Genomic DNA, 16,545 nt, shown 5'->3' with positions numbered 1-16,545 from the left:
CCACGCCATCTGCTGGTCCCCAAAGCTTCTTTTTAAGAGTTCTATGATGGATAGGGTATATAATGAACAGAAATGACAAGAAAGCCAAGTCAGGTTGAGCTATCAAGAAGTCTTATCAGAGCCAGAGGTGGCATGGTGGTTAAGGCACTGGCTCCAACATGGGTGACTGAACAGTTTTGAGTCCCTACCTGGCGACATGAAAAAACATGCTGGGCACATATGCTTGCATGCCCCAAATCCTAAGAGAATGGAGAAAGGATTGCAGCATAGCCATCACCCCTGGGAGAGTGCTTTCTCACTTCCTCTTTCTCTGTCTGGTGAGCACAGGGTTATGGCAAAAACCTAAAAAGAAAAAAAAAAAAAAAAGTCTTAAAATTATCTAAACATTGTAATGAGAAACAACTTAAGGGACCAGCAGTTAGCATAATGGCTATGTCGTTGGACTCCCACGTAGTCGACCGCAGTTCGAGTGCCAGACCCGGTGGCTTAAACTCATGCTGGGCACGTGTGCGTGCGTGCCCAAGATCCCAAGAGTAGAATGGAGGAGAAGGGATTGCGGCGTGGCCATCCCCCCGGGGGGTGATTTCTCGCTTTCTGTCTCTCTGTCTCTGTCTGTCTGGCGAGCGCACGCGCCCTATAGCAAAAACCTCTCCAAAAAAAAAGAAACAACTAAAGAGGGTCTGTGGTCCAAAGTAAAAACTGAGATATATGAAAGAGATAGTTTCTATACCCAGAGTGTCTGTGATTTCTGCTACAGAAACCCTGAGAATCTAAAACCTTAGAATTGCCAATGTGACAAGTATCTTTTATATAATAATGAGATGGCTAATAGCTGAGGGTCCCCTCCCCTACAGAGGAATTAAAAAGCTTTGTGGAAATAGGAAATTTTATTTTTAAGTATGAGCTCATTTTAGTGCAAAAAAAGTTTAAAACCCTTGCAGTTTTTCATAATATGCATCTTTCATAAACATTCTGAAGACTCCTCATACATAAGATCCTTTATAATAAATGGGTAAACATAAGTATATGTTTCCCGAGGTTTTGTGAGCGAATTCACTGAGCTGAAGGAGGGAGTTGTGGGGACCCTGACTTACAGCTGGTCAGTCATAAGCATGAGCAGCAACCCAAGCCTGAAACTGACTCTGAAGTGGGAGCAGTCGTAAGGGACTGAGCCCTGTCCTTTGGATCTGATGCCATCTCTGGACAGTGTCAGACTTGAGTTAAATTTCAGCATACCCAGTGGTGTCCACTGGCCAATCTGGCATCACTATTGTTGGGTATGTGGGGAACAACCCAACACAGCTGATAGCAGAAGTGCCACGCTGAGCCAGGAGTGAGAGCAGGAGCAACACCTGTTTTTTCCTATCTTCAAATGCTGTTCTAGAAGTTCACTATTACAGGATGCCTATACCCATCGCCATCATTTGTGGGCCAGGACCACCACTTACTCAGACTCTCATTTCTACTACTAACACAACAGGTAGCCCCCAAAAAATTTTTTCCGCTGAATTATAACTCAGTATGTTAACATAACTGACTGAAGGAGACAAAGCTCTTGCAGAGAAACCTAAGTAACATATAAGACAGTTATAAAGAAAACACTAACGAAGTGAGGGGGAGCAAGTTTAGGAAATGACTGCAAGACATGTTGAGTTTCATTGTGGAGGGTGACTAAGAAGAGCATGCAAATAGAAATGTCAAAGACAAAAATTAAACAGGGGCTGGGGAAAATTGGGACAAAAATAGAAATTTGGGATATACATACAATAAGATCACAAACAAATCTCAATATTTGCTAAAAAGAATAAAATATTTAATAAAACACAGTCATACACCATAGAATGACATTTCAGCCCGAGAAGACCAGAAGCTGCACATGACCTTGGTCCTATAAGGTTCTAATGGGCTGAACAATTCCTATGCCCTAGTGACATCATAGCCATAATGTCAGAGTCACCCTAACATCCTAGCACAACGCATTACTCATGTGTTTGTGGTGATGCTGGTGTAAACAAACCTACCTACTGCTCTGGCAGGTATATAAACAAGTAGGACATACAATTATGCACAATATACTTGACAATAACAATGACTATGTCACTAGTGTATGTATTTAATAATTTAATATACTGGGACCAGTAGTTAGTGTAATGGCTATGTCGCTAAACTCCCATGTAGCCGACCACGGTTCAAGTCCCGGACGCAGTGGCTTAAACTCACACTGGGCGCATGTGCCTGCGTTCCCAAGATCCTGAGAGGAGAATGGAGGAAAAGGGATTGCGGCATGGCCATCCCCCTGGGAGGTGATTTCTTGCTTTCTGTCTCTCTGTGTGTTTCTGGTGAGCGCAAGCACCCTATAGCAAAAAAACCTCTCCATAAAAAGTAAAATTTTAAAAATAATAATAAATTTAAAAATAAATAAATAAAAATTTAATATACTAAAGTTTTTACTGTTAAGCATGTACTACTTTTTTTTTTTTTTTTGAAGAGTGGTTTTTGCTATAGGGAACGTGTACTCCCCATAAAGACAGAGAGGGTGGGCCGAAGGAGGCGGCCAGGGCAGCGTCGGCCTGGTCCCTGTCTTCATGCTGTGGTCCACGTCGCCAAGGACCCCCCTCTGCTCCACTCGCAGCGGCCCTGCGACTTGACCATGTCTCGGCGCCATTTGGAGCTGGTGGGGATAAGGCTGGTCCGACGCAGGAGCGGCTCTGCAGGGGCTGCGGCCTCTGGGCCAAGTACGTCACGTCTTTTGCACTGGACATACTTCAAACGAAACGGCTATTTCGCTGTTCATCTGAGATCACATTAGTCGGGTGCCCACATTTTTATGTGGGAGCCCTGCGGCGGGAAGCGAAGGATGGGGAGCAGCACCTCGTCCTCTGTGGGGAAGTCAGCAAGTGCCCCTGTGACCCAGATCCAAGAAACCATTTCTGATAATTGTGTGGTGATTTTCTCAAAAACATCCTGCTCTTACTGTATAATGGCAAAAAAGCTTTTCCATGACATGAACGTTAGCTGTAAAGTGGTGGAATTGGACATGCTGGAATATGGAAGCCAGTTTCAAGATGCCCTTTACAAGATGACCGGGGAAAGAACCGTTCCAAGAATTTTTATCAATGGAACTTTTATTGGAGGTGCAACTGACACTCACAGGCTTCACAAAGAAGGGAAATTGCTTCCGCTTGTTCATCAGTGTTATTTAAAAAAAAGCAAAAGCAAAGACTTTCAGTGATGTAGGTACTTATGACTTTGTTAGTAAAGTGTCAGTTAAAGTGGCAATGCCTGATAATACCTGTTAAATGTTTGAGGGTGTTTTAAATACATGAATCAGCTTCACAAAGAAGCTGTACAAAAAATGAACAATAAATTGCAGTGGAAACCTCAAAAAAAAAAAAAAAAAAAAAAAGACAGAGAGGGACAGAGACAGAGCGCAAGAATCTGGCCACGCCACAATCCCTACTCCTCTCGGGATCTCGGGCACATGTGCCCAGCGTGAATTTAAGCCACTGGGTCCAGGACTCGAACTGCTGTCCACTATGTGGGAGTCCAACGATATAACCATTACATCATCTGCTGGTCCCAAGAGTATACTACGTATTTTCTAAAAACTTACTGTAAAGCAGTCATCTTATGCCAGCAGCAGCCCTGACTCTTGATTGCATCATTCTCTCTCTCGATCTTGCTCTTCCTCTCCCTCTCTTACGGTAAGCTTGTATTTATTTGTGTGTTTTATTGCCAGAGAGCACACGCTCTCACAAGCAAGAAAGACGGAGAAAAAAAGAAATTGCATACACCCCAATGGGGCAGAGTCATGCCAAAATCTTTTTCCTCCATTTCTCCTTCCCTGGGCAGGCATGCACATATGTCCTCGGTGTTTTTCAAGTAACCAGAGTCAGGATTCAAACCTCAGCCAGCCGTCCCCCATGTAGGATCCAGTTCCTTTAACCACTATGATACTAAGCTAGCTCAGCATTTTCTCTTGCATATGATTTTATCTTGTGTTTATCTATCTTGGCCCTTCTGGTGGAATAAGATGTGGTGGTGAAAGATGATCCTGACCCTGTGGAGCCATAGGCTTCAGTTTTTAACAGAACAATGTTTGGGCCAGCCAGTATTCTAGTGGTTAAGGGAATCAGATCCCACATGGCCAACTGTACAATTTCAATCCCAGCCCCACAGCCTAAAAAACACACCAGGTTTCTATACATTCATGCCCCAAATCCCAACTGGATGGAGAAATGGAGAATGGAGGGTGGCATGACCACATTCTATTAAAGGGTACTTTTTCCCCCGTCTCTGTCTGGTGAGCACACACACCCTCTGAAAAATCTTTGTAGTGTTAATATTCTGTACAAATTAAATGAGGTAAATGCCCAACCAAATGGGTTCATCATAACACAGCCAACACTGAATAATTATTTGCTTTACTCATTCATTCATTCAACAAGAATTTACTGAGTGTCTGTAAAACAGAGGTGAAGAAAAAATTTACTGAGTGTCTGTAAGATGGGAGTAAAGAAAAAGTCATGAAACAGAAAAAATACATCAAATACTATTACAACAAAATAACTGTAAAATGTTACGAGAAGAGAACACAGGTAATAGAGTACAATGAGTAATGGCTGGAAGAGGCATGATGAAAATATGCCTAGCACCTTTCTGGGAAGAAGAGACACCTGTATACTGGGCTCTTAAAAAAAATAAAATGGGGCCAACCCATTTTCCAGGACTCCTCCCTTCTGCTAGGAAGCGCTGTTTTTCCTTCCCTCTTCTTCCTAAACTCTCCACTTTGCTATACTCAAAAAAATAAACTTAACAGTGATTTAATAAGATAACTAAAATGAGTGGTATCCCCACCCTAAAAAAAGGAATGGTATGCACAAGAGCATAGAGATGTCAGTTTCTAATTTTCATGGAACCCTGACAGAAGATGAGGGCCCGGGCAGCTCCAAGAGGACTTCAGTGTACACAAATAAGGAGCCAGAACCCCATCCTGCAGTTCAATGGTAAGAAACACCACAACATGCATTAGAATCCCCGAGAGAGCACTCTTGAGCCCCAGAAGCAGAGTGCACATGCAGATAGGAGGTGGAGAAGAAGTAAACAGAGAGTAAACTTAATTTTGTAGATAACAGGGAGCCACAGAAGACTTTTTTAGCAATAAGAAGATCTGATCCAATTTATGTCTCAGAAATCCAAAAGTCAGAAGCATGGATCAGTGACTAAGGGAAAAAAATCTGGAGGAAGACCAATGAAGAGGATAAAAAAGCAATTGCAACAATCTCTAGCACTAAATATTGACTGTTACTCACTCAGACATAAATGAACCACGAAAAGAGGCAATATAAAGTGCTATAACTGAAATATGCTTTCAACGTGCTTTCTAAACTCATCTCAGACATCAACTCAATCATCCTAAGCTATTACAGTAAGAGTGTGGTCAGAGACATCAGAAAAAAAGGAGTAGTGAAAAAGAGAGTATTATCAGAGAAAAAGAAGTTTTAGCAAATTTAAGGCCTTTTATTTCCTAATAATTCATTTTTAAAAAGCTGTCACACTTATAAAAAAGTTACAGTTTTGAACTGATGAAAATTCACTCACCCTCTACTAGAAAGTAATGGCAGGGTGGAGGGGGGCGGGGGCTCTGCAACACCTCTTCCCACTAGCCACTACCTGCTAAGAAAGAGGAGGATATATAAGAACATATGATAATTATGGACCCTGGGTACACAGGATAAAATTAATTTCATTTATGTTCCAAAAAAGCAGATGCTGCATTTTTTTTCCCTCCATATACAAATATATTAGAAAAAGCACCCACTTTTTAAAAAATTCCTGGGGCCAGCAGGTAGCATGGTGGTTAAGGTGACTGGATCTCACACGGCCCACGGAGAGGTTTGAGTCCCAGACCCTATGGTTTGAAAATCACACTGGGCCATGTGTGTGCATGCCCCAAATCCCAAGAGGCCAATGGAAGAGAAGGAACTGTAGCATGACCATCTTCCTTGGGGTGTAATTTCTCTCTCTCTCTCCTCCTCCCTCCCTCCCTCTTTCTGGGGAACATGTACACCCTATAGCCAAAAGAAAAGAAATGAAAGGAAATAAAATCACACTTCTCCCCAGCTGGGACACACGCTGCAGCCTGTGCCACGATGGCATCATGTCCTGCCTGCCTGTCATTCCCTACAAAGCAGTACAGAAGTGCATTCAAAACAAGGCGAGACTCTCCAGTGGCATCCCACGGGAGAAGTAAAAGCCCAAAGCCAGCGGCCTACAAGTACACATGCGATCTGATTACGCCTTCTTCCAGACACCCCCCTCAACACCTCCCTGAACTTGCTACTCCCTGAACTGAACAAGCACACTTCAGCCACAGATCACACACTCCGGTCTTCACGATCTCTGCTCAAACACCAGGTATCACTAAGGCTTTTGCTGACTACCTGCAGTACCCATGCATGCCCTTTCTCCCCGACTCTGCTTTATCTCCCCCTGGCACCACGCTGCTGCACACCTTATACACACCTGTATACCTGTCTCTTGTCACTGGTATGTAAGCTCCATACAGGCAGAAACTCAGTTTCAGTCATTGTATGGTTCCTAGCAAGAGCTCATCTATCTGGAAGGGGGGGAGGGGGATGAATACATGGATAAATCCAGACGCAGGACCTGGCCTCAAAACCAGTGCTCAAGGAGTCCACAGTGCAGAACTTCTCAAGTCCTCGAAAAATACTGGCTGCAAGAGTGGCCACAGCAATGGCCAAGTCCACAACTTTAGCTGGTGCCAATAACAAATAAGGGGTGCGGCTATGGTTTGTCTCCAAATGCATGTGCTGAGCTTTGGTTGTGAAAGTATTAATATAAAACTTAATACCTTCACGGTGGGCCACTGGGAGTGAGGAAGTGATTGGGACAGGGCCCCTATGATTGGTTTTGGGTGGGTTTATGACAGAGAAGGACTGAGACCAGGAGAAGTCAGGAAAAACACATGGAACAGACTAAGCTCTTCTACCATGTCATAATGCAGACAGAAGACCCCACCAGAGGTGACTCCTGGACATTGGCCCTCCAAGCTATGAACCAAATAAAACTCTAGTCTCTTAAATCACAAAGCAAAAAAAAAAAAAAAAGACCATAATGTCTTTCTTGAAAGCAAAAATACCAAGATGTCTCCCATAAACAGGCCTACCAATTCTGACCAAAGCACACAGGCACATTCTACACACTTCAACAGACATTAACAACAGTTCCTACTTTTTGTTGTTCTTTTCTTAGGATTTTGCCATGGGGCACATGTGCTCATAGGAGAGAAAAAATGAGAGGGAAAGTAGAGAGGGAAACTGAGAAGTGACCTCCCAGGAAGGATGCCCAATCCCTTCTCTATCTCCTCTCAGGATTTTGGGCATGCACACACACATACCTGGTGTGATTTTCAAGCCACAGGGTCCGGGCCTCAAACCATGACTGACCATGTAGGAGTCTACCATCTTAACCATCATGCCACCTGCTGACCCCAGTTCCTGCTTTTCTAAGCCTCAGTCAGAAAATTCAACTCCCAACCCTAACACTGCTGCCAAGACTTAATGGTCAGAGAAAGCTCTCAAATTTCCCCCAAAGCACTCAGGCTGCAACCAAGTACCATTAACACAATGACAACAACAATTTTAAGTACCTTCTAGTGTCTGCCCCAGTTTACACTAGGGACTCAGCAAAGTTGTTGATGTCTTGGTTGGGAGGAAGTGGAAGACAGGGGGACAGGGGAGTGTGCAATTCAAAGAAACAGGACTAGAATTTATTTTTTGCAGTTTTAAACAGGTAGAATGCCAGGAAAAAACAAAGTACCTACTATGATATGAAGCATCAACTGAGCTTTTCACTACCAGACAACAAAACAGAAAGGGGAAGAGAAGTAATGAATCATGCTTTTACTCTCTTCCCCTTCCCACTATATTAACCAGGTAGGAAAATTAGACAGATGAAAACTGGGAAGGAGACAGCAGAAGGTAGAGATAACTTAAAGCAAATAGTACCAGAAAAAAAAGGAACAAATTCCTTTTTAATGGGCTTTCTGAAGAACACATACATGAAACATGTCAGGAACTGAACAAGAAAATACAAAACAAGGCCTCACATGGAACAACTTTAAAACCATTCAAGCAGAACAGAGATTCTTAATCATCTGGAATGATCTGTGGCATTTTTAACACCAACAATTCTCAAAAATTATCCAACTGGGACCAGCAGATGGCATAGTGGTCACATTACTGGACTCCCATGTAGGTGACCATGGTTCAAGTCCCGAACCCAGTGCCTTCAAACTCATACTCGGTGCATGTGCGTCTGTGCCCAAGATCCCGAGAGGAGAATGGAAGAGAAGGGACTGAAGGGACTGTGGTGTGGCCATCCTCCCTCAGGGTGATTTCTCACTTTTTTGCTTTCTGTCTCTCTGTCTCTTCGCCAAGCACATGCACCCTTATAGCAAAAATCTCTCTTAAAAAAAAAAAAAAAAAAAACTCTCCAAGTATCTTCACAAAAAAACTACTCATCAAATGGAAAAGAAAACAGGAGAAAAAAGAACTCTCATGACAGTAGTCTTTAGGAATCCTCTAACTTACCAATGGCTCCAAATCTCAATATAACCAACCAGAAGTCTTTAAAGGCAAAGAAGTAACTCTGAGGCATTCAAAAACAATTAACTCAGGGGAACCAGCAGTTAGCATAATGGCTATGTCGCTGGACTCCCACGTAGTCGACCGCGGTTCGTGTCCCGGACCCGGTGGCTTAAAACTCACGCCGGGCGCGTGTGCGTGCGTGCCCAAGATCCCGAGAGGAGAATGGAGGAGAAGGGATTGCGGCGTGACCATCCCCCCTGGGGGGTGATTTCTCGCTTTCTGTCTCTATGTCTCTCTCTGTCTGTCTTTTTTTTTTGTCTGTCTGGCGAGCGCACGCGCCCCAAACAAAAAAATCCCCCAAAAAAAAAAAAAAAAAAAAAAAAAAAAAAAAAAACAATTAACTCAGCAGAGATTGTACCTAACAGTGCCCGTTTGGTCAATTCACTTAAAAAGAAATGACATTCTGATTAGTTAACTCACTAGGTAAGTTATGCCCCCACATGAGCACCCATAGCAAGCAGAAGTTAGAAGCCAAAAGAGGCAGGACATTCTGAGAAAAGCCTGTAGAACAAAGAAGTCCGTAAAGAACTCAGCTCAATGCACCGCTGGCCACGGGCACAGCACGTGAGGGAACTGCAGGCCAAGGTGGCATTCTGCTTGCTGCTGTGCTAACACCTCCCTCCTTCTCCATCACAGAGCACTCTCCATCCTCCCCACCACTGTCACCTTCTGGAGCTCCTTTCCTCTGCCCACTCAGACCCTGGGGACCCAGGTCCCCAATTCAGTCTCTGGCCTTCTCCCTCCATTATCTCAGCCTGCATTAGCTCATGCCTTCTACCCGGTTCTTGTCCTTGACAAGCAGAACACCCAGTGGCAGACAGAAGTGTCACTAGATCAGGTACAAGACACCAGTCAACGCTGAGAAAAATATACCAAAGGCCAGGAGCACAGATTCACCTGTCTTCACCCCACTCAATGTCTTCCAAACCAACACTCCACCTTCCCACTCTCCTTATAAGGTAAGTCAGTCACCAAATCCTGCACCTTTCCAGAATATCCCCTGGTCTTCACTTCTGCCTCAGTTTTAGGCTTACATCTCTTATAAGACCTAGTTAAACCACCTATCAGAAAAACAAGACCATATATTTCCACCTCCCTAAAAGATTTATCATATCATCCCCTTGCTTTGAAACATCTAAAATAATTTCAATGCCAAGAGATGAAGTCTAAATCCTTGGCACAATAGATAATACATCTTTGAAATAGCACTTTTGTTTGTTTTTGCTTTTGCCACAGGGTGTACATGTTGACTAGAGAGAGAATGTGCAAGCTAGCAATCACCCCCCAGAGGGGATGGCCATCCCACAATCCTTTCTTCTCCATTCTCCTCCTGGGATTTTGGGCGCACACACACTCAGCATTGAGTTTCTAGTCCCTGGGCCCCGGACTCAAACCATGGCTGGCCACTTGGGAGTTCAGCGCCTTAACCACCATGCCACCTGCCGGCCCCAGAAATAGGACCTTTTTTTAGAGAGAAATTTTTGCTATAGGGTATGTGCACTCACTGGAGAAGGAGAGAGACAGAAAGTGAGCAATCACTCCCACCCCCCAGCCCCGGGAGGATGGCCACACACAGCAATGCCTTCTTCATTCTCCTCTTGGGATTCTGGGCATGCATGCACATGTAAGTTTTAAGAAGTCAGGTCTGGGACTCAAACCACAGTTGACTATGACATAATCATTACACCCTCTGCTGGTTCCAAAAGAGGACTTTTTAAAAGGCAGCGAGCTAGGTCCAGCAGGTGGCAAGGTGGTTAAGGCACTGAACCAAGGTTCAAGTCCCAGACCTGGCAGCTTGTTTTCTCACTTTGCCCTTCTCTGTCTCTCTCTGGTCACATTAAACAAATAATAATAATAAATTAAATCATTCTTTTTTAAAAATAAAAATAAATAAAAGCAGACTAGTTGACTGAGTTCCAATCTGTGCTTACTAGATCCACTCTTTGGATGGTCACTTTTGGTCATTAGGTTTTCTCGTCCATGAAATGAAGATACTGAATAAAACCTACTTTCTAGGGTTGCTATGAAGATGAAGAGACTTCATGGCAAGTACCAGCAAAGAACCCAGCACTTGCTCAATATTAACTATTGTCCTGGACTGTCTCATTTATCTGGAATGCCCCTCTCCCCAAAGGGAGCAGATAGCCAAGATTTTGTTTTCATGTATTTTAGAATGATTAACAATGTTAACTCAGAAATAACTTTCTGGTTAATTATGAACCTACAAAACCTACTGACCGATAAGCTACTTTCCTGAAAATTTTAGTTTCTCTAAAATTTACCATTTTTTTTAAGTACCCATTTATTAAATAAAAAAAAAAAGAAAAGAAAAGAAAAATGGCCTATGCCATAGTTTAGTGGTTAAGGGAGCCACATCCCACATGGTCAATAATGGCTCAAATCCCAGCTCCAAAAGCTTGAAAAACATAATCAAACGACTGGTTATATGAGACCAAAATCCTTAGAGGAAAGAGAGAAAGAGAAGGGCCTGTGGTGTGACCACATCTCCCTCCCTCTCTCTATTTCTGGACAGTACGTGTGCCTTCTGGAAATTTAACATAATATTTTTTTTAAAAAAACTAAGTTATTTTGCGTTTTACTAGTCAAGTCCAGGAAGGAAAAAAATGGAAAATGGAAATTTATTTAGAAAAACGTGGTTTTCTATAATGTAAAATCCACATAAATGAAATTTGATCTTGACTATATAAACCCAAATAATTTGCTACAGGTGTACACAACAAAACAAACCTGAGAAATTTAAGAAATTAAAAGCGCAAATCAGATAGTGGAATAACATTCACTCTCAATCACAAAATAAAAAGACAAAATCATAATTTTTCTAAAGTCCATGATTTTAATAATATAAAAAATAACAAGGCCTACAATAATAAAAAGGCAAAACAGATCAGAAATATTTTCCAAACTTAACATCTTTATAGCGCTAATGCTAATGAAAATTGGTGAGAAGGTTCTAACAAACTTACAAGTGAAGGACAATTCATACAAAGGAGAAAAAGAAACTAGAAAAATAGTACACTGCTTTCCTATTGTAGACTGTGATGTTAAACAGTAAGTACCCTTACTTCCAATTTTAAAAAGCAAATTTGTACAAACAGAAGCCTAGGGCCAGCAAGTAATGTGTGCTCAGGGCAGCTGAGTTCCACACAAGTAGATTGCATGGTTTGAGTCCTGACCCAGAGGCTTGAAAAACATATTGGGTGCAAGTGCAACGTGCCCAAATCCCAAAAGGAAAAACAGAGAAGGGAATGCAGCATGAATGACCATCCCTCTTGGGAAGGATGCCTTCTTTCTTTTCTCTCTCTCTTTCCCTCTCTCTCTAGCAAGCACAGGTGCCCTACAGCAACTAAAAAATAAAAAAATTTGTTTTAGATAATCTGTAAAGTGTAATAGGAATAGGCAAATAAAACTCTGCTGTAGGGAACAGCAGGGGGCTTAATGGTTAAGGCTCTGGACTCCCACATGGCTGACCATGGTTCGAGTCCCAGGTTTGAAACACACTGGGCATGCGTGTGTCCAAAATCTGAGAGAAGTGGCTGTGGTGTGGTCATTGCCCCCTGGTGGGGGAGGATCATTTCTCACTTTGTGTGTTTATCTCCAGCAAGCGCATGTGCCCTATAGCAAACATCTCTCTTTAAAAAAAAAAAAAAAAAAAAAAAACCTCTGCTGGAGGCAGTGTAAATCAAAACCTTTCAGAAGGGAACCTGGCTATATTTTTTCAAAATTGACAAAACCTTCATATCCTCTGACTTTTTAATCCCCCACAGGCCTTTAGCCTACACAAAAGCAAAATGATAAATAGCTATATATTAGCTGCATTACTTGCAAAATAGTAAGAAACTTAGACATCCCATTAACAAGGAACTATAACACTGTATAATAATCTAAAGACATAAAAACTATAGCAAAAAGAAAATCCATTAAATATGACAGCATACATTAACTACTACAGTTATGCCTTGGATTACAGGATAAAATGATACAGATCCCATGAAAAATAAATTAAAATTAAAATGTTGACTTCTTTGCACTTATTTAGCCATTAAGTTGTTTGGAATATAAAGTCTGTTGGGATTGATCAGGCTCACCACACCAAGTACACATATCAATACTGACTTTTCAGAGGCATGAAACACAATCACCAGTTTTTCCCCTAAAAGCCTATCACATAGAAGTAATCAAACAGGCTCTTCCCACATACTGATAAGCCATACATGTAATCTTAGCCATGCTATTATCCTGCTGCAACCTTACTACATTAAAGTCTCATTTTACCATCAAAACCTAGCTGTAGGTGGGCTCTCCAGATGGTGATGGGAAGCCACTAGCAATGGGGCATCTGGAGAGGGCCCCAAGCAATGAAGCTAAGACTATCTGGCCAAGTGAAATAGTGCAGCTTGGGTTTCTCCTTCACCCCCCAAGTGAATTATCATGTTTGCAGCCACTCAGGGGCTATAAGTCTCTACCAGCAGTAGGTAAGAATTCAGTGAGGAAGAAAATGAAAACAGATTTGCTCTCCCTCTGAAAAATTGGCAACCTCCTCATTTTCCCCCAAAGCATCAAGGGATAGTGAAAAATAACCAAGCACAAGTCAAGGTGTGTGAGACAGGGGTGACCCAAGTAACAAGCAAGTCACTTGCTTTTTCAAGTTTTAATTACCTATTAGTAAAAATAATTTTTTTTAGAGGGAGATTTTTGCTATTGGGTGCATGCACTCGTCAGAGAGACAGAGACAGAGAAAGTGAGAAATCATCCCCCAGAGAGGACGGCCACATCATCCCTCTCCTCTATTCTCCTCTTGGGATTTTGGGCACGCATGCACACATGCCCAGCAAAAGTTTTAAGCTGCAGGGTATAAGACTCAAACCGTGGTTGACTAAATGGAAGTCCAGCGACGTAACCATTACACCATCTGCTGGTTCCACTAAAAAAATGTTAAGTTTAATTCATTTATTCTACATTGGAGAAATAGAGAGACAGAGACAGCGATATGACACCCCCTATAGGGCCAGATACCTTGTCCACACCAACTTCAGTCAGCCTGGGTCGCAGGCACATGGGCCAAATGTCCTTGGTAGGTCTCTAGACGCAAACCAGCAACCTCGAGCAGGTCTACCTACAGAAGTTTAGCTTTAACCTCTGCACCGCTGTCCAGCCCCAGTGGAAAAATTTTCAAAGTTCAACCAAATAGTTTGTTAATTCTCTCAAGTTCAATATTCTATTAATTTAATAAATGCCTTTTTCAATACATACCCAAGTCTCTTAGAACCCCCACTCAAGACTGTTAAACAATTATTCATATTTAGAACTAGGAGATGGAGGGAAAGCTACAGTACAAAGATGTCAAAAACACCTGGACTGTAATCTCAGTTCAGTCCCTTTCTACCTGTGTGGCTCTGGGCAAATAACTGCACCTGAAAATAAAGTCTAGGGCCAACAAAGCAACAATCCTTATTGACCCTTCTCTCTATATATTCTTGCATCATAAAATGGATCTACTTTTTTGTGATTACTAGGATTTCATTTCTAGCCAGCAACAATTTTTACTTCATCATTGGACACTTAAAAGTGCTCTAGGTGTGGGACCAGCAGTTAGCGTAATGGCTATGTCGCTGGACTCCCACGTAGTCGACTGCAGTTCGTATCCTGGACCCGGTGGCTTAAAACTCACGCCGGGCGCGAGTGCGTGCGTGCCCAAGATCCCAAGAGGAGAATGGAGGAGAAGGGATTGCGGCATGGCCATCCCCCCTAGGGGGTGATTTCTCGCTTTCTGTCTCTCTGTCTCTGTCTGTCTGGCCAGCGCACTTGCCCTATAGCGAAAACCTCTCAAAAAAAAAAAAGTACCCTAGGTGTGGGCCAGCCAGTGGCGTGGCGGTTAATGCAACTGGGTCACACATGATTCATTGCAAGGTTCAAGTCCAGGACCATGCAGCTTGAAAATCATGCTGGGTGCACGTGCGTGTATGCCCAAAATCCTGAGGAAAATGGAAGAGGAGTGATTGTGGTGTGGTCATCCCCCACGTGATTTCTCACTTCCCCTCTCTTTCTCTCTGTCTCTCTGGCTAGCATATATACCCTACAGCAAAAATAAAAGGAAAAAAAATTACTTTGTGCATTCATCTTTTCTAAGTTTTCTGGTACTGGAAATGGCAGTTTGACATATTGTGACTAGTTACAAGCTACATCCAGAACTGGGATCGTTTCTGGAAAAAGCTTTCAGTAAACAGTTTTTGAACATCCATGTCACACATAGTTATGTGCTGGAATTGCAAAGATCCTTTCCCTTAGGAAGGCCAAAAGGCTGGTGGAGACAAACATATAAACAAATCATTAACCAACTGACAAATGCTGACTGCAGAACGCACAGTACACTGTTTGGTCAGTTAGAGACAGAGGTGGTGTTTTAGTAAGGACTTGAAGGGTAAGTTGTTAACTAGACAGAAGAATTCTTAACAGACAGAATAGTGCAAAACCAGAAAGGAAGAAGGCATCTTCTGAAAACTGCAAGCAGTCCTCTACAGAGAGGACAAGCACACCAGTAGCAAAGCTGGAATGCAGGCTTGGACCAGAAATAGTGAGACTTCCAATTCTGTCAATACAGCCTATGGAGAGCTACTGAAGGACTTGAAAACAAGGAACAAAGTCCCCTCCTTCCACCACACAGCTGAAAGAGTACAGGCAACAAAGAATTCACGTCTGAATGTGAAAAGGGAAAATTAAAAAAAAAAAAAATTAATGAAGCGTTCCTGCTCTCAGGATAGTTTCTGGCACATTCCTATTATGGTGTACTAATACTGAAGACAACACAAATTAGGATACAGAACTCAATAAATGTGTATGTTTAGTCTAAAATAATCAGTGTCAATGCTGTTGAAAATACTACAAAAGACAACCAAATAACTAGTAAACAGCTTTGCAAAAGAGAGGCAGGTGGTGATAAAATCTGATACGTTGACTGACTTGAGGCAAAACATTCAAGAACGCTGCCCTGCTGCCCTGAAGTACGATCACAGGTAATAAAAAGCGCTTGGTACCATCTTCTGCAGGACAGTATCTTAAGTTGCTCCGGGTTAAAAAAGAGCAGCTGTCACTAAAGTCTCTTTAAACTAGTCTAGAGATGATGTTTAAAAAAAACTAGACAAGTGAACAGGTCCATTGATATTTTAATGCCCAGCAAAAGGGAAGCCTTTTCAAAGGGCTGTTTCAAAAGCCTAAACTAGGGACCAGCAGGTGACATGGTGGTTAAAGGCGCTGAATTCCCACATGGCCAACCGTGGTTCAAGTCCTGGACCTGGCGGCTTGATTTCTCACTTTCCCTTTCTCTCTCTCTGTCTCTATCTGGTCAAATCAAATAATAATAACAAATGGAATTAAATTAAAAAAAAAAAAAAGCCTAAACTCAATTTTTCTGGCCTGTAGTGAAAATCCCACAACCCAATCTGGAATCTGGAACCTGGGCCGAGGAAGAGTCCGTGCACCAGTCATTTCCAGACGCCAAGGCCTACCCCAGGAGCGGCAGGCCTAACCGGCCAGGGAGCCCGCAGAGATGAATTTGCAATATTGAAACTCGAACTCAAGCCAGCCACCAACGACCACCTCCGAGGAGGCGGTCCTCCTTGACCTCTGCGGAGTAAGCAGGAGCATTTCTAAAGCACACAATAGCAAATGTCTGAAGGAAGCGCTGCAGCATCTGTACCTCCGGCAACGCTGCACCCCGAAGTTTCATCCCCCGGGGTGTCTCAGGGCGTGTCTTTGTTTTGACCCCAGCGATCTGAGGAAACCCCACTCCCGGGCCAAGGTACTTTCCCCGCGGCCCGCAGGGGCACCCTGGCTCCGAGAGCACCGGCGGCCCCGC

At 42.9% G+C, this 16,545-nt stretch overlaps 1 protein-coding gene and 1 pseudogene across 1 annotated transcript in view; one reads left to right on the top strand and one right to left on the bottom strand.

Annotated features, from left to right (window-relative positions):
• CCSER2 (coiled-coil serine rich protein 2) overlaps window positions 1–5,664 on the bottom strand; it is a 143,057-nt gene extending 137,393 nt beyond the window's left edge. Inside the window, exon 1 of the mRNA XM_006148710.3 lies at window positions 5,602–5,664. The gene's annotated coding sequence lies outside the window, so the exon portion shown is untranslated. The remainder of the gene's footprint in view (window positions 1–5,601) is intronic.
• LOC102498057 (glutaredoxin-2, mitochondrial pseudogene) lies at window positions 2,745–3,232 on the top strand (annotated as a pseudogene).
• Window positions 5,665–16,545: the final 10,881 nt, after the last annotated feature.

The sequence above is a fragment of the Tupaia chinensis genome, unplaced genomic scaffold, assembly GCF_000334495.1.
Source record: "Tupaia chinensis unplaced genomic scaffold, TupChi_1.0 Scaffold000240_1, whole genome shotgun sequence".
In the NCBI taxonomy this organism is placed as follows: Eukaryota; Metazoa; Chordata; class Mammalia; order Scandentia; family Tupaiidae; genus Tupaia; species Tupaia belangeri.
This window is presented reverse-complemented; position numbering and strand designations above follow the sequence as displayed.